Raw genomic sequence first — 20,915 nt, 5'->3', positions numbered from 1 at the left:
TTGGCCACCACATATGGCACAAATGGCTGGGGGCTGGCAAGCATCTCTCTCTCCAAGTAGGAGAGATAGAGCTACCACACAGCTAGCTTCCACATAGCTAGCTTGGGCTTCCTTACTACATGGCCATCTCAAGGTAATCAGGTGTCTAATAAGGCAGTTTGCCTCATCCAGAGTGAGCATTCCATGGCAAAACATGGAAGCTTCTAGTCTCCCTAAGGCCTGGGCTCAGAAATACTGGAAGCTACATCTGACTACATCCTATCGTTCAGAGCAGTCACAGAGTCTGCCTGGTTTCAAGGATAGGAAAAATAGATTCCAGTCTTTTGTGACAGAGGCTGTTGGATCAGAGAGGTCAATCACAGCTATTGTTGGAAACACAATCCTCCACATGTGGTGAAGACAGGAGAGTGGCATTGGTTCTTTGGAAGAGGTTAATGCTAAGCTAGGTTTGACACAAATTGAGACCTGGAATTGGAGAGAGGAAGTCCAATGCCAAGAGCTGTTCAGGGGCTGAATGTACTGTAGCTATAATGAGAAAAGCAGAGCCATGGAGGCCAGAAAGTGTGAGTCACTCGTGAGGATGTATGGGAATGTACTTGGCAGGAACAAGAAAGTCACATCAGGGGCAGACCAGAGGTAGAGACAAAGATAACTGCCAAAAGTCCTGAATGATAAACTGAGAACCCAGACTTAGAAGGAAACGCTATAGATTTTGGAGGAAATGACACTTTTAGAAATACTTTTAAAGCAAGAAACTTGACATTGATGAGATATTTACCACATACCACTCACTTGGCTAAATATTTTAGATACTTTGGTTCATCTAATTCTTATACTAAGGCTATAGGGTGAGTATATTTTCTTCATTTTTTTAGATGAGGAAACTGAAGCTTAGGGAGTTTGAGTAACTTGCCAAAGTTTACAAAGCTATTAAGTACAGATCTGGGCTTCAAACTTAGGTCTGTTTGAAACTTCATCCTCTCAGTTGACTCATTGTTACTGTAAAGTCCCCCAAAAAGAAATCTTTCAGGTGTTATGAAGAAGAGGCACTTGAATGAGGTAGACCCAAGGGACTGACTTGTAGTCAAGATGGCCATTACGTCCATTACATCCAGAGTAACCGACCATGTGAGCAGCACCACGGACAGAACCAGGTGCTACTGTGAATATGTGGGCTGCATGTAACACAGGGTATAGCTCGACTCTCCAGGATCACAAGGTGGGACAAAAGAGCCTGTGTAAACATGGGCTGAGGGAGCTGATAGAGGAAGCCAGAGGAGCTGTCCTGGGTGCAAAGGCAGAGCAGGGGAAGTCTCCTAGACTTAAGAGGCGTTCCCATAGGGGAGGACCCTAGATCCTCCACCAACTATGAGTATTGTCTTCTTTGACTAATGGTACAGCTTTAGAAAGAACTTGTATAGAGCAATGTGGGAGGATGAGATCCCCACCAGAGAGCCAGATCAGCCAAATCTACTCTGGCACCCAGTGGAGGTCAGGAGGCGGGTGTTGGTGATAAATATTTATCTAGACTGCCCTTACAACAGTGTTTAAGCCCTCCTCTTCCCTTTAGACCAAAGGCTAGAGAGCTCTGCCATGGTCCTTCTCTGGTTGCACCCCTCTGCAGGGGAAGTCTGCCAGACTAAAGAGATGTGCCCAAGTGGAATCCATTGCCCACCTCCAAATACCTAGCATTGTAGAATTCCCTGCCCAGGTGTCTTGAGCTTGCTTTCAGGGTTCCTACTGTCCTCTTAACTGAGGCCTTCTTTTCTTCCCTAGGGTGAATTCTGCCAGTGCTCTGTGTACCCTTCAGACTAAGGGGGGCACCCAAGAGGCTACGGTTTAGCTGATTATGAAGGCATAAAAAGAGCTTGGACACACAGCCTAGAATGTCCACACACATTTGCATGAGCACTTTGCAAGGAAGGAGAAAGCCAGAGATAGGAAGAGAAGGAGGTCTGACTGGGGCAAAACTCAGAGAACTTGAGGTTCTAAATTTGAACTTGGCCTTCCAGTTTATTCTGAAGGTATATATGTGAAGATAGGAGAATGGAGTATATTTTATCTATCTTTGGTTAGCTTAGCTGTAACTTTAAAATTTTGGATGTACAGAGCATAAGCTTTGACTTGTCTTCTTGCCCAAGCCCCAGAGGAACGGGCCTGTGAATCCTGGCACAAGCTTGAAGAAGCTGTTTATTAGAACTGCTCTCCCTCTCTGCTCCCCCACACCTGCTCCACTCACTGGTGCCTCTGCCCAGCAGCACACACTCCAGCTCTGGAAGCTTGATGACAGCAGTTCCTGATCATGTGCATTAAGACAAGTAGAAAGTTGCCTATTTTGGAAAGCTATGCTGTCACAACTTCCCTACTTTCTGAAGCAGATAATTTTTAACTGTGCTGTATCTCTAATTTTTCACTTTGAAAACAGGACCAAAAGAGTAGCATCCAGAATCCCCACAGCCTTGCAAGGTAGCCGGCACTGCAAGGTTATGGAGCTGTGAATGAGGGCTTAGCTCTTCTCACCAGCCCACTCCTACACCATCAACTTTCCAGAGGTGGAGGGAAACTTGGCTTCCACACTGTGTGCAAATGTTCACATTTAGCCCACTTGCTTTAAAAGGCACATCCAGGATTTAAAATGTTACCCCCAGACTGCATCTTTCTTCCTCCCCACGGTTGCTCTCTTTGTGACAACTCTCTTACACCAGCCTACAAATGTCATTCAAAAAAGTCTTCATAGAATTTAATATTGTACTTCTATTCAAATGAATATTTTAATTTGGTACCATTTTTGCATCTTCTACTTGATGATATCAAAGGCATTTTCTGTTGCATTATTCAGTATTCTTTGAAGAAAAACCTATGCAAATTCCTCTTACAATTCAGTGCCAGGAAGCAGTTCGTTTTACTGGAAGAATGGGAATGATTCATTTAAAGTGATAACAACTGACCTTTTAAACCATTCTTTTTCTTCTTTCTTTTTTTTTTTTTGCACTGACTAAGAAGAATCTCCAAGTTAATCTGAATACTCACAGTAATCATCTGATTCTAACTTCCTGATTCAATTATCTTCTGTGTTCCTTAGTCTAGTCTCACTTATTTCACCTTTATTTTTTAACTATTCTATGTGTTTTAAGTGCATTTTACTGTTGAATGTTGAAGATAAAAGAGTAATTCTTTTGTTTAGAAGCAGGTAGATGTATATAGCTTATTATAAATAAATAGATGTATATAGCTTATTATAAAATATAAGTATGTGCATACTTACTTTACTATGCTGTCTTTGTGTACAAAATACTATTACTTACTCTTATGAGAATATGTAGCTTGAATTTTGGTAGCAGTGAGTTGAAGAGTGACATCCGTTTTCTCTTTGTTTCCTTTAAGTTATAAAAGTCTACAGAAGAACCAGCATATATCCACATGGCCTAGCAGAGGTATTGCTGTAGCTTGAACCACGGACATGATACCCCTTAAGCAGCTACCTTTCAGTTTCTTGTTAATGCAAGGAGGGTGTTGGACCAGTTAAGATCCCTTCTAGTTTCAGTATTTTCTATCCCATGCCCTGAATCTTAACCAACTAGAGGTAATAAAACTGCACACAAATGAGATAACCCCTGGTTTTCCTGCTTGGTCATCTGACATGCTCCAGGAGGGTTAGCCTTCCTTCCCGGGGAGGAGACATGTGCTGTGTCTCCAGGATTGCGACAGCAAGAGTTCAAGATATGAGTCATGTCACAGGCAAGAACCAGTCACCATTGTTGAGGGCTAATCAGGAAGCAGAGGACAGGGCAGGAGCCCATGCTGACCAAGCCTGTGTAGAGAATTGGGGCCTCATCAGTCTCATTCTTCCTCCAGGGTGTGGCCATACCTTCTGCTGACCCGAATGCTTAGCCCTCTGTAAAGCAATTGCTAAAAAAAAAAAAAAAAAAAAAGCTAGTATCATTATAGAAACACTAAACTGAGAACCCTTGAAAATGAAGCTTTGTATAATATCTCGTGCTGCTTGGAAGAGAGGAAACCTAATTGAAGTTTCTTGTGTGCTTATCTGAGCATTTACAAAGCAAGGCTGCATATTTACTCAATCATGTGATTCTCCTGAGCTGTTACACAGTTCTTCATTAATGCAAAGGGGAGGTGATAGATGTAGTCTGAGCTGCCTTGCAAAGAGCTCTAATCTTCTCAGAGATATTTCACAAGCTATTCAAGAATTATGCAAAATATAAAAGGCTTTAATTCCCATCTTACTTGTGTACCATCAGTTCAGGGTATATTGATTATGTTTTTCCTTTGTATAAACTAAGAGAGGTTCACTTGCTCTTTAGGATTCGTATTTTCAGTGAATGATGTGAGTGACCAGTGATGTGACACAGTTCCCACATTGTTATCACTTCACTGTGTGCCTGGAGCTTTATGTGCCCTATCTATAATTTATATGACAATTCTGCAATATAAATGTTATTACCATCACACCACCCTCATTTTGCAGATTTTGAAACTGAGGCCTATAAAAGTTAAGTAGCAAGCTCAAAGCCACATGCTAGATAAGAGCTTGATCTTGGAGTCTGGCCACGATCTGCCTGGCTCAAAACCCACGGTATTTCCACTATGGAGCACTTTCCCCAACCATCAATCCTGCTACTTCCAGCCTAACAAAGAACCTTGCATTCACTCATTCATTCATTCATTCATTCATTCAAACATCTGACTTGCACAATTAGTGCACTAGGTCTTGTACACCACACAAGAAGAGGAATAAATAATAAAATACAGTCCCTGCCTCTAGAGAAATCACATTATTTTCTTCCATGCAACAGTTAGTCAACAATAGTAAAATAGCAGTTTTCTTTGAATATTTACAATTAAGTATATCATTTAACAATATGTATCTATATTCCACCTCATCCCAAAGGGAAGGTTTTAGGAGGCTCCTTTCAAATACAAAAGCAAATATATTTAGAGACTTCCCATTTCACTAGATTTGCTTTGGGTCTTATGAAGTGATGAATAAACTACTTTTTACCTTACTTGGGCTGGGCTATGATGATACACTTCTGATAACACCTCAGGAAATTCAGGGCAGCAAGTCAGCTTTTGGGAGGCTGAAAACCAAATGGTTGGGAAAGGTTCTGGGTAAGTTGCTAAACTACTGAAGTACTTCTATCCCTACTGTAAAGAATATTACAGGGGCTGAACTGAGCAGTAGATGTAATTAATGTAATTTCTAATGTCAACTCATTAACTCAAGCTGATTACTATAGAATGTCACTTTGACCATTAACAAATGGGCCTCCTGTTGCAGTGTGACCTAGGTAACAAGAGAGAGATTGACTATACTAACACCTCAGGCAGTCTTTTATGGGTTAGGCAATTTTGGAATATAATTGCCATTTTATCAGTAGACGCTTGGAGAAAGCACCTTGAAAGCCAAGTGCAATTTCATATTTCCCGAAACTACAATTCACCTGATGATATTGTCCAACTGCAGTCAGGTAACTGAGCCTGGGAGTAGCCCTTGGCAGGCACGGAGGAGCTCAAAGTGACAGTGGCAGTTGGGGAGAAGGCAGGGCTTGCCTGCTGTTCTAGAGCCAGTCAACAGTATTGTGGCAGCCCAGACAGAGGGACTGGTGACATGGGAAGTGGGTGCCATTATTGGCAGAGTTGGAGATGGAGTTTCTCTGACTCCAGATTGTGTGAAAAGGACCAGCATCAAGTGTATCCCTAGCCGTGATGAGCAGGGAAAGTGCCCAGTGACTGCAACAGAATCCCAGGAAGGAGGGACCCAAAAAGAGTCAATTTAATGGGGAAGTTATTAGAAGAGTTTGATGCAGTCCCTTTACCAAATGGTGGCTCAGACAGACGCACCATTTAGCCAGGGACAGCCAGGTCAGAAAAAAGCCCACACCTGAAATTTTTAAAATTCAACCAATCATTTCAAAACATTAGAATGATTTGCTGAATAATCTGCACCATATATTTGGCTTGGTGAGCAGTTGTATGCTATATCATTTAGTTGATTTAGAGAATACAAGAAAAAATTTTTAATGTTTGATTTATATATTAATTTATATCACCATGCTAATAAATGTTGTTAATTATTTTGAATATCACTCATGGAAAGGCCCTATCCTGGAGCCAGCAAAAGCTCCACTGGCTGTCCTCACTCCAGAAGGAGGCGCATTTGTAAATGAGACTGCCCTGAGAAAGCCAATCAGAAGGATGCCAACAGAGATGATCACACTTGGTGAAGTGAGTCAGACAAAGTATTATATTATATCACATATATATGGAGTCTAAAAAAATGATACACATGGACTTATTTACAAAACAGAAATAGTCTCACAGACATAGAAAACAAACTTCTGGTCACCAAAGGGGAAGGTGGGGGAGGGATCCTACACTTGACCTTAGCCAAAAGGCTGAGAAGCGATGAGGGAGGGATAAATTGGGAGCATGGGATTAACAGACACTCACTACTATATATAAAATAGATAAACAAGGTCCTACTGTATAGCAGAGGGAACTATATTCAATATCCTGTAACAGCCTATAATGCAAGAGAATCTGAAAAAGAATACATATATATATATATATATATATATATATATATATATATATATATATATATATATATATATATAACTGAATCACTCTCCTGTACACCTGAAACATTGTAAATCAACTAAACTTTAATCAAAAAAAAATAAATGAAGGATACCAAAAAAAAATTCTAATAAAAAATTTTTAAAAAGAAGAGGGCTGCCAACCATACACAGGATGCCTCCTAGAATTGTGCAAAGTGATGACTCTGAGCCACATATGCATCCTTTCCTAATGCAGAGTACATCATTATTAGAGCAAATCAGCGGTACTTACTCCTATGGGTCCCTTTCATTGCTAAGGTCATAATCCGCAGGTGACAACTACCTCTTTGAATCTTTGATCCATCACTTCTAGAATGCTCTGTGGTCAGTGAGTCTGCAAAGTGTTCCAAGGCTCCTTTCTTCTCCAAAAGCTCTTGGGTGTGATTCCTAGTCTTTAGACAAATAAGGGGGGAATCATTTTAAAAGGAATTTTACAGGAATAAAGGAAACCAAGTCTCTGAGCAAAGCAATCTGTCTTGCTGGAAAATTATTAAACCAAACCAAAATATATAGACATTCTTTCCTATATAGGGTCCCTAAACAGTAGCCTATATTAAGAAATAAAGTATTTTCTAGTTACACAAAATTTCCTAGGATTTAAAGTAAGAAATAGGTCATCTTCAAAATCCTTACCTTTAAAATGATTTTCTTGACCCTTCAACCCTATGAATCACCATAGAATTTGGGTTTGAGGTAGCCTGGATGGAAATCTGGCTTTGGAATGGAACGGGTCTATTCAATCAAGTTCTAAAAAGAAGGGACTGATGCAGAGACTAAACCCACTTCGAGAACCTGCTCTGATTGCAGTTGCTGGTTGATGGTTCTACCCAGAGTTCTTGTTAAAAGATGCCAAATTGAATTCTAAGCTAACATTGTAATTTTTAATCCCAAAGCAAATATCACATGGGAAAAGGCATTGTAATGGATGGGTTGCAGGTTAAGCTGAATATTTTAAAAGCAAATTCTTCTTGGCCCTGTGGAGGGGCCAAATATTTGTTTACCTGCCCTTGAAATTACATGTGTTTTCTGAATAGGGTAGATTAAAATGGCTAGAGACTTTGTAGTTGATGTAAGGGAAATAGTGGGTTTGGGGATTGTTTGTTTGTTTGTTTGTTTTTTACTCTAACAAATGCTGTTTGAGCATTATAGTCAGAGTTAGAGCTTTCTCAGATTCTGGTTGAAAAATCACTGTGATGCTTGTTAAAATGCAAATTCCTGTGCCCCACCTCATACGTAGTGAATGATTCTCTGGGAATGGAGCTGGAGAGTCTGCATTTTAACAAGAACGCAGTGATGATTAAGAACAGTAAGTCTGAGAGTATCTGTTCTATAGGACAGGGACTGATGACATTCATTCATTCATGTTACTCATTCTGCCGTTTGTTCACTCCATAGACATTTATTGAGTGCGTTCTCCTGAGTGCTGGGAGTTTAGGATAAACAGAACACAGTTTATGTTCTCCAGCAGCTTAAGGTCTAGGTTTAATTTGCACTAATATTTCTCAACCGAAGCAATATTGCCCTCCAGGGGTCATCTGGCAATTTCTGGAAACATTTCTGGCTGTCATGACTGGGGGTGGGGGTGGCATCGAGTGAATAGGGGCCAGGAAGCTGCTGTAAATTCTACAGTGCACAGGACAGTTCTCTCCGTGGCCAAAATAAAAATGATCTGCTCCAAAATGTCAGTAGTGCTGAGGTTGAGAAACCCTGATTTTCACTGTACTGCTTCATTCAACCAGGACAATCACTGGAATCAGCTAGAAGCTTTGCACATACCCACATCCTCCAAATTATTGTCTGACAAACGTGCATCTGTATTTAAAAGTGGAGCTGGAGCGTGAATCTGTGGGCCATGATCGCTAGATTTAGAGTTAAACAAGTCTCGCTTCACAGTGTGAAAAACAGAAGGAACTTTCATCTGCACCATAAGAAGTCTCCAGTGACATGATCTCGTTACTCTACCGACATGATTTTATAAATAAAGACATGTTGCCAAACTGGTTGTGGATTCTCTCTACAGTCCCAGCTAACCAACAGTCCAAGTGTTGCTTAATAAACAATTTACCATCGTTTAAAAAAAATACCATGAACTTCCACTTCCAGCCAAGATACCATTTACAACAGAGATGACATTTACCTTCCCATCTGAAAAAATAATGACAACAACAACAACAGCAAAACCTAGATAAAATATACAAAAAAACCGTTTTCAAGACACTGAACACAAAGTAATGAAGGACAGAGATCCTGGGAGACAAAAACAAACACGGTGAGCCTGATGAGTACTTCCAGCGTGCTGCCTGGCGAGTTTCTAAGCTGTGATGCAGGGAGGGAAAATGCAGGGGGCACCCAGCACACTTCCTGAACTCCGGAGACATTGCTCAGAGCTCAGGGAGACCAAGGTGGCTCCATTTTGCCAGATAGAGGACCAGAGAGGAGAATGCTGTGCAGAGAGAGAACTACAGACATCTGCCAAGGAATCCCCTCAAGGATTCAGCTGAGTACAGGTCACCACCTGCATGTGAGAAACCACTGGAGGCTGGGGAAACACCCATCTGAGAGGATTAGAGGTAACAGTGCCCAAAGCTCACACAGGACATGGAAAAATGCTTGTTCCCACCAGCCAGGATGGAGAGCCTCATGATTCATGGGACACTGTGTAGAGCACACAGAGGATCCTGCCTCAGCATCAAAAAACAATTAACCCTAGATGAGCACTGGACCAGTCCCACCTGACATCAAACTCTTTCTAAGGGACTTCACTGCATTCCTGAACAAAGCTCAGGAATACGTACTGACACAGATGTGGTAATTAGTAAATAAGAAAACTCAAAGAGTTATTATAACTGTATTCCATATGTTCAGAAAGTTAAGTAGAGCTATGGGTGATATAAATAAAATTATACAATAGTATATTAAAAAGGATAATTATGACCAACTGAAATTTACCTTAGGAATGCATGGTAGGTTTATCATTTAAAAACCAGTCAATGTAATTCACTATATCAACAAATTAAAAACAAAGCATCATTTGATTATGTCAATTCATGCAAACAAAGGCATTTAACAAAATCCAACATCCACTCAGAATAATAACTTTTAGCAAACTAGGATTAGAAGGGAACTTCCTCAACTCAACGTAAAAGACATCTACAAAAAACCTACAGCTTACGTCGTATCTAATAGTGAGTGTTTTCTCCCCAAGGTTAGAAACAAGTTGTTCTCATCACTTACATTCAACGTTGTACTGAAGGTTCTAGCCAGCGGAATAAATAAGGAAAAAGTAATAAACTGTACCCAGATTAGAGAAGAAGTACAATTGACTTTATCACTGAGGACATAATAATATAGAGTACTGATGCATTCATCTGTGTGGACTCTCCAAAGTCTGAGAGCTGAACATTATCCAATTACAAGACTTATTATAAAGCTACTATATTCAAGACAGTGTGCTGTTGGTGTCAAGACAGACAAATACATAAATGGAATAGAGAGTCCAGAAACAGACTTACCCAAGTATGGAAAACATTTTTGACAAAGGTATAAAGGCAAATCAGTGGAGAAAAGACAGTCTGGAAAAATCTAACAGTTTGGTACTAAAACAACTGGATATCTGTAGCAAAAAATAAAGAATCCATACCTTACACCATATGCAACAATTGGATCACAGACCTAAATGTAAAACTTAAAATTGCAAATATTCTTGAAGAAACCAGGAGAAATCCTTTGTGACCTTTGGTCAGACAACATTCCTTAGATGTAACCAAAAGTATGATCAATTAAAGAACATACTGATAAATTGGATTTCATTAAAATTTAAAACTTCGGCTTCTAGCAAGCACTGTTAAGAAAATGAAAAAGCAAATGACAAATTGACAGAAAAATATTTTATAATCATGTATTTGATAAAGGACCTTATACCTAGAATACACAAAGAATTTTCAAAACTCAGTAAGAAAGCAAAGAACCCAATTTTTTTAAGAGCAAAAGATTCAAAAAGACTCTATACCAAATACGATATACAGATAGAAAATAAATACATGAAAAAATGCTCAATATCATTAATCATTAGCGAAATGCAAATTAAAACCACAACAAAATGCCACTACATATCTATTAAAATGGCTAACATGAAAATTATTGATTGTACCAAATGTTGGCAAGAATACGGAAGGAACTGGAAATCTCATACACTGTGCCTGGGAGAGACGATTATACAACCAGCTTGGAAAACGGTAGCGTTTTTGAAGTTATACACCTGTCATTAGACTTAGTCATCCCCTTCTTTGGTATTTCTCCCAAAGAAATAAATTATATGTCCATGCAAAGATCCATACATGAATATTTAGAGCAGCTTTATCTGTAATAGCCAAATGCTGGAAACAATACAAATGTCCACCCACAGGTGAATAGTTAACCAAACTTTCGTATATCCATGCAATGGAAAACCACCCAGTAATAAAAGAAATGGACTACTGGCAAACATTACAATATAGATAAATCTCAAAGTTATTATTCTGAGTGTAATAAGCCAAATTTTAAAAAGTATTCATGCTGTATGATTACATTTATGTAAAATTCTGAAAAATGCAAGCTAATCTATAGTGGTAAAAAGGAGATCAGGGGTTGCACTTTGTGTGTGTGGTTTGTGATTCTGCTTTATGAGATCACTTTCTGGGTTTGCTTTTGTTTTTTCGTTTTTCCCTTTACGAGTCTAATTTACTCCCAATCATGAAAGTATTTCCACTTAGTAGTTTTTGCTTTGCTTTGATTCTGCTGAGGGCTACACATAAAGGGTTTCACTTATCTAAAATGAGTTTGTTTGTTTTCTAGAGGTACAGAATTGGATGTTTTGATTTCTCACAGGACATTTTTTCCCTCTAAAAGCCCTAGCAAAAGGCATACTTCTTTATCTTTTATCTGTGTTGATGGGAAAGTGAACTACTTCTTATCGTTGAGGGAACACAGTCTAGAGTCCCAGCCTTCTGCAAATGGCCTTGGGTCCAGTTTCATACCCTGGGCAGGCTCCAGGCCACTTTTTGGTACCCATGTTCTTGCTAAAGCCCAATCCTCAACCACAGCCCCCGCTGTCAGGGCAACTGTCCACATCCAAGTCCAGGCCCCTGAGGCAACTGTTTACTGGTACAGCTTTGAGGTGTTCGCCTTTCTTCACTTTCCACTAGAGATTTCTATCTACTTTGGATGCAGCTGTCTTTAAAATATTTTCTTTGTTGTATTTGAGCCAATATTTCCATGTATTTCCAGTGGGAGGATACAGTGGCAGAGTCTGTTTTGTCCTGTTACTCTGTGTGTACTTGTCTAAGTGCCTCAACTAGACTGTAAGGACCCTGGAGGGTTGGGGTCATGTCTTAGACCTTTTAGCACTCAATCTCCTACCTACTAGATCCTCAAGAATTATTTTATGGTGGATAGTACTGTGTTGGGCTCACCAATGTTCATTGGCTGGAGGGTGAATAAACGTAAACGGGAAAAAAATCTTATTTTGTACACTTCATCGCATCTAACGCAGTACCACCTACAGCCTTTTAATAGCACTTCAGGGCTTTGTGTGTGTACATGTGTTTAATTCCTACTTGAAATATTTTTGCATTTTTAGATTAACTGTTCTCAATTTTTTTCACACCCAATACACCTGAAGTAGACTATCATTTCCAGTTGTAACTGGCTTACCTACTTGTCACTTTGGGTTGCAATGGGTGAGACGGCTTACAAAAGAACATATCAGAATGCTGGGCGAGACGTGGAGTTTTAAAACTCCTTCTCCACCCAACTCCCACCATTCCAGTTGAAAGTCACTGCTTTAGCCATCCAGGCAAACTTCTGAAAAGTTCTTCTCATCTAAGCTAAAATTTCCCAATGTTCATTATTCATTTTTGCATCAACACATGTTTGGAACGGTCAGGCATGAAGGAGCTTTAATGTTCCGACTGGCTTCCCCAAAGCCATCCAGAAGCCTAATGGAGTAATACAGCACATTTGGGCCATCTGACTCATTTTTCTCAATGTGCTATTACACACACAAGCTCTTGGTCACCATAAGGCACTTCTCTGGGTATCCAGCTGCAAGTATGTATTAAACAGTGTTGCAAATCATGCATGTAGAAATCAATGGGCCTAATGTCTCAATACAGGGAATAAAGACTTGGAATTTTTTTCCAAAAACACAGAGTTTTACCAGATGTGATATTTCAGGGATGTTTTCCTAATACAACCATTGTCTTACAGGGGAAGGATTTCCTATGTGATATGATGCTTAAGGTGTTAGGCAGAGCTTCTAAAAGCCCTGCTTCCTTCTGCGATGGATAAACAGCCCAGCAGTTTGTGAAAAGGCATTATGCCATCTGAACATATTAGTCCCCTGGCTATCTTGCTCAGACTATCTATGCACTGTCTTGCTGAATGTTTGTTGGCTTAATTCCCAGCCAGGAATGCCCCACAGCCATCTGCTCTATCTGTGGCACCCTGCCTATGTGCCAGGGGGATAGAAATCTCTCCCCAAGTACTGCTTAGGTGTTTGGACTTCTATAAAAAAGCAATGTAGAAAAATTATGTGCTCAAGGCACGTGGGCTGTTTCTGTGTTGTGATATTTTATTATATTCTGCTTTCCTGCATTTTTAAACTGATACTACTAGTTGTAAACATGCACAGATGGATGTGGAGGGACGAAGGAAGAACAGCTGCCTGAGGGTGGTGATGGGTAAAGGGAAAGCCCTGAGTGAGGAGCTATATCCTATCTCTGCTCTACCTTTAATTGAAGGCTTTGAGCAAGTTACTTCTATCTTTTATTTTCCTTGTATTAAAAAAGAAAGGCTTTCCCACAAGCTTGAACTTATAAAATGGCAAAAATTGTAGCATCAAAAAATAAATCCAAGGGGGAGGTTATAGCTCAGTGGTAGAGAGCATGCCTAGCATGCACAAGGTCCTGGGTTCTATCCCCAGTACCTCCGTTAAAAAGAATAATAAATAAGCCTAATTACATCCCCCTCTACCAAAAAAATCAGAAATATAAACAATTGACTGCAAAACAAAAACAAAAACCCAGCCAACCAAACTATTAGTAATACTTAGGGAAAAGAGTTAATGTCAATAACAAACAGCTCCTACAAAACGGTGAAAATTAAAAAACACAGATAACCCATAAAAATAGTCAAAGGACAAGATAGGTTTCATGGAATATGAAAAGTAAATGACCAATAAAGAAGTGACAACATGCTCACAAATGGTCAGAACAATTAAAAAGCAATGCAGTATTGGGACACCAATTTTTTTATGCACCTGACTAGCAAATAGGAAAGAAAAAAAAGAATATTTAATAACCGGTGCTGGTGAGAGTGGAGGGACACTTTCGGACACTGTGGTAGGAATTTGGATTTGTGCAAGCTCTTAGGAAAGTAACTCGACAACATTTATTAACTTCCCCAGCAATCTTGTTTGCGGTAATCCATCCCACAGAAAACATAAGCAATATTGTATAAAAATACATAGGTGGACATTTTTATTGGAGAGTTGAAGAGAAAAAAAATAACCTGAATCTCCATCAATAGAGAAATGGTGGAGTAAATTATTCTATTTCAGTGGTTCTCAACTGGGAATGATTTTGCTCCTCAGGGATACTGTGCAATATCTGGAGATATTTTTGATTGTCACAGCTGGGGGCTACTGGCATCTAGGGGGTAGAGGCCAGTGATATTACTTAACATCTTACAACGCACAGGACAGCCACCCCAAACAAAGAATTATCTGGCCCAAAATGTCAATAATGCTGACGTTGAGACATGTGCAAGGGTATGTGTATGCAATGAAGGTGAATCCCTGAGAGAAGTTAAATATTTAGAATAATCTTAATATTCTATTTTTAAAAATATATTAGGAAACAACTCCAAACACACACATATACGCATATTTGCATGAGCATGGTGTAAAGTAGGGAAGCATTTTTACCAAACTGGTAACACTGTTTACCTTGGGAAGGACCAGGAGGAGAGGTATGGGAAGAAATACTGCCCCCCACCTCCCCCTCTGCTCACCCAACACACACAAACACACGTGACCTCCTAGTCTCCTGTTTTAGGATGGTTGGATTGGAATCATATGGGACTGCTTTTAAAATTTTGTATTTCCTGACCACAGTTTAGATTTCTTGGATCAACACCATGGATCTCAACAATTCAAAAGCTTTTGGGTCCCCCTCCACCGCCAAACTTTCCTTCAGAAAAGGTGTAGCTGACTTCTATTTAAGTTCTTACAAAGTGTCTCCTGCCATGCGGGCTCTCTCAATTACTTAATTTTGGCAGCAAAGTCATGTTTGGGGGAAAATGTGGTAGCCTGAAAGCCAAGAACAGTGTTTATAGAGGTCATCTAACAGAATCTCATTATGTCCTCACAAGGCAGGGAGAGGGAACTCTGCCCACTTCATCCCGTTATAAGGGCACCTAACCCCATCAGAGGGGCTCCACTCCCATGACCTCATCCAAACCCAATTAACTCTCAAAGGCCCCACCTCCAAAAACCATCACATTAAGGATCAGGACTTCAGCATGTGAACTTGGGAGGGACACAAACATTCAGTCCATTACAATGGCCCTGCAATGAGCAAGTACCTCATGCCTTTGCCTTCTGAGGTAAGACGAAGTTTCTTAGCAGAGGATTATATTTTAGCTGGTGCGAAGGAGAGAAAGAAATTTTTTGCTGTTGTTTGTTTTTTAGAAGCAGGTATGGAGAGTATTTTTATTAGACTTGTAACATTTCTCTAAGAGCATAAAATAGTAACCAGTTACATGATTCAGTTTAGGAATATGTATTTTATACAATTTATAACTCTTTACAAATAGAAAGTCAGTAAATACAATGTGCTGAATCTATGCTGATTCAATTTGAGGAAACTTTAGTATAAACAAGTTTAACAAAATCCTTTAGATGTAATTTCTTTTGGGTTTACTGCAACACTTTCCGTTATATTGTATTTCTTGTAAATTCTAGTAAGTCCATCTGAAATCTCAAACATATTATTTTGAAGAGAAATTATTATGAACTGGTCATTTGGAGATTTTGTTTGTTCCTATCTATAAAATGCAACAATGGACACATTTTTTAAAATTGAAGTATAGTCAGTTATAATGTGTCAATCTCTGGTGTACAGCACAATGTCCTTCCCAGTCATGCATATACATACATATATTCATTTTCATATTCTTTTTTATTAACAATGGACACGTTTTTGAAATCAAGGGCTGCATCAGTCTCATCCATGACGTACAGGGGAGTGAGTTTGCAGTGATGAAGAGAAAATACTAAAGCCAATGAACTAAGCATTTTCTCTGCTCCTGACAGGTTGGAGATCTTTTTCCAACTTTTCTTAGGTGGTCAAACACTGAACATGATTCCTTCAGAGAAAGGATCCAAGCCATCTATCAACTCTAGTTCAGCCTCACCTCCCAAAGCAAGCATCTGGCAATTTTCCTTTAATTTATTTGTTATTACATAAAAACCTGCCATGAATTCACTAAGCCTTTGTTCCCAAAGATTTTCATATGCCTGTCTGAAATCATCACGGAAAGGGGAATTGTTATGTGATGGTTCTAGCAGATGGTATAGTGAAAACACTCTGCAATGCGAACTCAATTTGCTGTAATATGTGAGATGGCACTGGTGAAAAAAAAAAACAGCAGTGTAGGTCAGAGGCTGGGCCTTGTGATGCTGCTGTGTCTACTGTTCTGTTCTCGCACCTGCCACCCATGAAAGGTCAGATACTTGGGAAGGTACTTTGAAATTTTAAGGCCAAGAGGGCATCTGTTGATGCACCAGGCAAGCTGAGAAAAGCAAACCATCTCTTAGTGCGCTAATGACGCCGGTGAGGGAATGCAGCTGTTAGGCATTAGGCACCAGGAAGAGTGGGAGGCAGAGGAGATATGTCTTGGTGAGCCTGCAATCTCTCAGCCTAGCCTTGCCAAGGCTACAAGATGGTATGCAGCACATCACTTTGACCTTGGCTCCCTGTTCTGTTCAGTGGGATTGTTAATGCCCGCTGAAGTCCTTGTTAATGAATAACAAGGACTAGAAATGATCCAAGAAAGGCTGAAGAAGACATAAAATGGTTTTAATAAATTCAGTGATTTTAAGGATGTTTATTTTTATTTTAAGAACAAGATCAAATCACTTTTATTCACCTACAAGATCTTAATACAATGAACGTCCAGTTAAACTTTCATCGTGATTCAGTATCAAGGAATTTTTGAATATTAACTTATGAAACTAAAAACTTCCAAGGGATTCATGGGATGAAATGAAAGATAGAGAAATTTCAAATGGATTATCAGAAAAAAAATCCTTTCAATTATAAAATGACTTTTCCAGGAGTGCAATGAAACTGCTATTACTAGGACAAATAAATACATAAAGGATCTTTAGACCTGTCCTGCATCACTTGTAATTTCATATTTTTCAAATTAAGTTCAGTTTCCCAAATATTAATTAGGCTCTTACCATGTATAGGGCATCTTGCTAGGTGCTGAGGCTAGTGAGATAAATGTGAAACAGGAGAAGATAGGACATGAGAGTTGCCATGAAGGCAGCTAATGGGATTGATAAAAATCAATCTGTATCGTTGTAATTGAATAGAAACACGATGCTACTAATGGCAAAATGCAATTTGTTTCTAGAACGAACAAACAATTGTTATGATCAAACATTTCCTTCTTTCTATGCTTAGAAATGTTGCTTTAAACTCAAAATTCATATATTGAAGTTTCATAAAATAGAAGAAATCAAGTCATTGAGTATTCATGGTAAATATATGGATTCAAGAATTTAACAATTTGATGTTAAGTTGTATTAATATTTATTGGGGTAAATAAAAACTGTAAACAAAAAAACCTTATTAATCTTATTAAAAAAAAACACTGCTGTCTTATGCCCTTTTTGGCCAGATACCTAACCAATGGCCTCAGACCATCAGCTGAAAAACCAAGCCAGTCACTGGTATAGACCAATGATTTCTTCATGTATCTACTGTACTCACTATATTAGTTAGATTAACATTAGCTGCTGAACAAATTAATTTTAAAATTTTAGTGTCATGACACAATAAAATTTTATTTCTTGCTCACTTTCCAGTCCAATGTTAGTGTTTCTGGTTAGCAGTAGCCTTCAGTATGGTCATTCAGAGACCCGGGTTCCTTTTATCCTGTGCCTTTGTCTCTTCTAGCATCTCAGAATCTCCTGCATTCAGCAGGCAATGTGGAACGGGAGAGTGTGGGAAAAGCACACCTGCTTCTTTAACGTGTCTTGGCCTATAAGAGACACCTAGCATTTTACTCACATTCCACTGGAAAACCATCTCCTGGCCATACCTAAATGCAAGGCACACTGGGAAGTACAGTCTAGCCTGGTGCTGAGGAGGTGGAGATGGAGGAGGAGAGGAGTCAGTTTGGTTAACAGCTAGCCACACTCCACCCTTTGGGTCCTTCCACATAGAGAACACACTCAGCTGCAAGGGAGAGAAAGTCCCAGTCACTGATTCCAGGGCTAAGTCCAGGGTCTCCAGGTGATGAACTGCCCTCACCATCAGGTCTATATGTGCTGCCTAATGATCCAGTAACCTCTGAACTAAAAAGACAGATTTTTCTGCCACTCCGTTCTGTCCAACATACAATGGCTGAACAGGGACAGAATAATGGAAATAAAACTTCCATCCAGAATAATGAAGAATGGAAACATACCATGGTCTCTCATCCATAGCAATGATGAAATCCTACAGACATTTGTGAGGTATCCTGTGACTTGGGTAGGGAGATTCCTTTGATGTGACCCAGATTCTTCATTCTGGAAGGAACTTCCTTGCCCACCACTCTTCCTGGCCCTTTCATGAACTTCTTCCCTCTCTGTCATCCTCCATGGCCATGTCTGAAATAGGCACCGAGGGCTGTGCCTTCCTAGAAAGCCACACAGCCCACCTGGAGCTAATGCAAGCTCACAGACTCAAAGATTGTTGTAAAACTGTAATAATCAAAGGTTTTTCATTCTGAGCTCATAGTTTCTCGGCAATACAATTCCCACAAAATCTTAGTAGGCTTTGGATTGTTTTTTTGCCACTACGTTGTGGGTTGTTACACTGCCTTGTTAACTGGAACACTATCATAGACTTAGCTCAATGACGTGGCTCATACATCCTTCCATTCTAGAGTCTATCCCTAAAAATGTAGTGTAATCCCACTACTTACTTGTATGTAAACAATTTGCATGGACATCCAAATACCCATGTCAACATTTCTTCAGATCCCTTTCCCTTCCCTCATGTTATACTGTCTTTTAAACTTTCTTCTTTACCCTCCCCTCTTTACCAACATTCTCTTAGTTTTCTCCGTTTGTATGGCCTTCTTCTTTGCTTCTCTTTTCCCTCTTTAATTTTTCTCTTATTCATGCATAAAAAAGATAAATCCTTCACCCCAGGTTCTTGGATTTTCTTACCCAATTAACCTAACTTACGTAAGGCCCAGAACACTATAGGAATAGGGATATAAAGCAAGTAACCCCCAAACTTGACACTGAAGGTAGAGTGAAGGAAATGAGGCAAATAATACTCTTGCAGGAATATTTTTTTTTCCCCATGGCCTTTGCATGTTTATTATCTTTCTCTACTGCCTCTCTTCCCTGAAGGAACATACACATTTTTACTCAACACAGCGCTGTTGCCCATCGTTCTTTATTTTACTATCATCTCGAAAGGAGGACATATCCCTCTTTTCTCCATTTCTGACACTCCATTTACTTCTCAACCCATTGCAATATAGCGCCTGCCCTCACACGCCTATCAGAATTCCTCTAAGACCACCAAATGGTCAGCAAATTGCTACAATCAGTAGTCTCTCTGGAATAAGGGATACGTTGACGCTGTCCCCTGGAAACTTTAGTTCCTGACTTCCAGAACCTCATATTTCTGCTTCTCTTTCCTCTTCTTGTTCCATAGATGAAGCAGCGATCCTGCCAGTGATCCAATTCTCTAATGCTAGTCACCTTTCTCTCTTATTTAGTCTCCTTTTCCTCAAGGAAATTGGGACAAATTCCCCAAGAGTAGGTGACAGTTTAATTAAGTGGCAACTCCTGATGCCACACTGAAAGAGGATCTCTGCTACAGATCGGAAATCTGTAAGAGCCTCCAAAATCCTCAATCTTTTACCTATTTCACATTGAGTTTTCTATTTACACAGCACCGCACAAAGAATGGCAGTAGTTTTATCTCCCTGTTTATTTGTGGAGTTTAATCCAGTCTTTGGGGCACCAATTATCAGTTTAAAACCTCTTAGGGTTGATGTACAAATATGGTTTCTCCTTTGAATTAACACCCAGCGTTCTTGCAAAAAAAGAGACATACCAACCTCTTTAACACCCTTCCCTTAACTTCCTTCTCCTGCCCTTTGCCATGCCTAATGCAGTCATTAAAATAGCCAACTTTACTGCATATCCTATTACCTTTGACACACTATTGGAAAATCAACTATTGGCCTGAAAATGGTAGATTCATTCTCTATGATTCACATGTTGTAGAATTTGGATTTTAAAATTCAAGCAACATCTTACAGATATCACTGTTTTAATTAATGCCATTCCACAAAAATCTTTTCAAAAACATAGTAATTTTTCTATTTTTTTCCTTTAAAAATACCTTTACACTCATATTATTAGGAAGACATCTATGGAGATCATACTTCTTGAAATTAGAAGGGAACCATAGGCCCTGAGATTAGGATTATATGAGAAAATGTTCTTACTCTTTAGTAAAGAGCTGTATCAACTCCTGTCTCAAGTTACAATTTGGTATATGAAGGAACTAGAGCTGAAGACAGATTTCCAGCGTAATTTGAGAGTTAAGTTGCAGAGAACAGTGTCCACTGTTCCTAGTTTAAGATGGAGGGATTTATTACACTCTGTTAAATGGTTTCAGAATCACTGCGACAGCTGTAGAACAAGATTCTTGGGGAGCTCTCAGGGACAGTCCTAAATTCACCCAATAGAACTGGACCACCCAGAGACCTGCTACCTCTTCTATAATCAGAAAGCCACCAGTTCCAGAACAATGCTATCACCGCCACAATCAGGTGGCAGTATAAAATCACGAGCCTGCCACACCACAACCATACACATGAGCAAAATGGATGCCTCATGCCCCACCTCCCAAAACCCACACAACTTGTGACTGGATACTGGGCTCATAAGCCCTACAAACTGAGCTTTTTGGCAGAAACAGCAGGATCAGT

This window comes from Camelus ferus, chromosome 3, assembly GCF_009834535.1.
Source record: "Camelus ferus isolate YT-003-E chromosome 3, BCGSAC_Cfer_1.0, whole genome shotgun sequence".
Classification (NCBI taxonomy): Eukaryota; Metazoa; Chordata; class Mammalia; order Artiodactyla; family Camelidae; genus Camelus; species Camelus ferus.
This window is presented reverse-complemented; position numbering follows the sequence as displayed.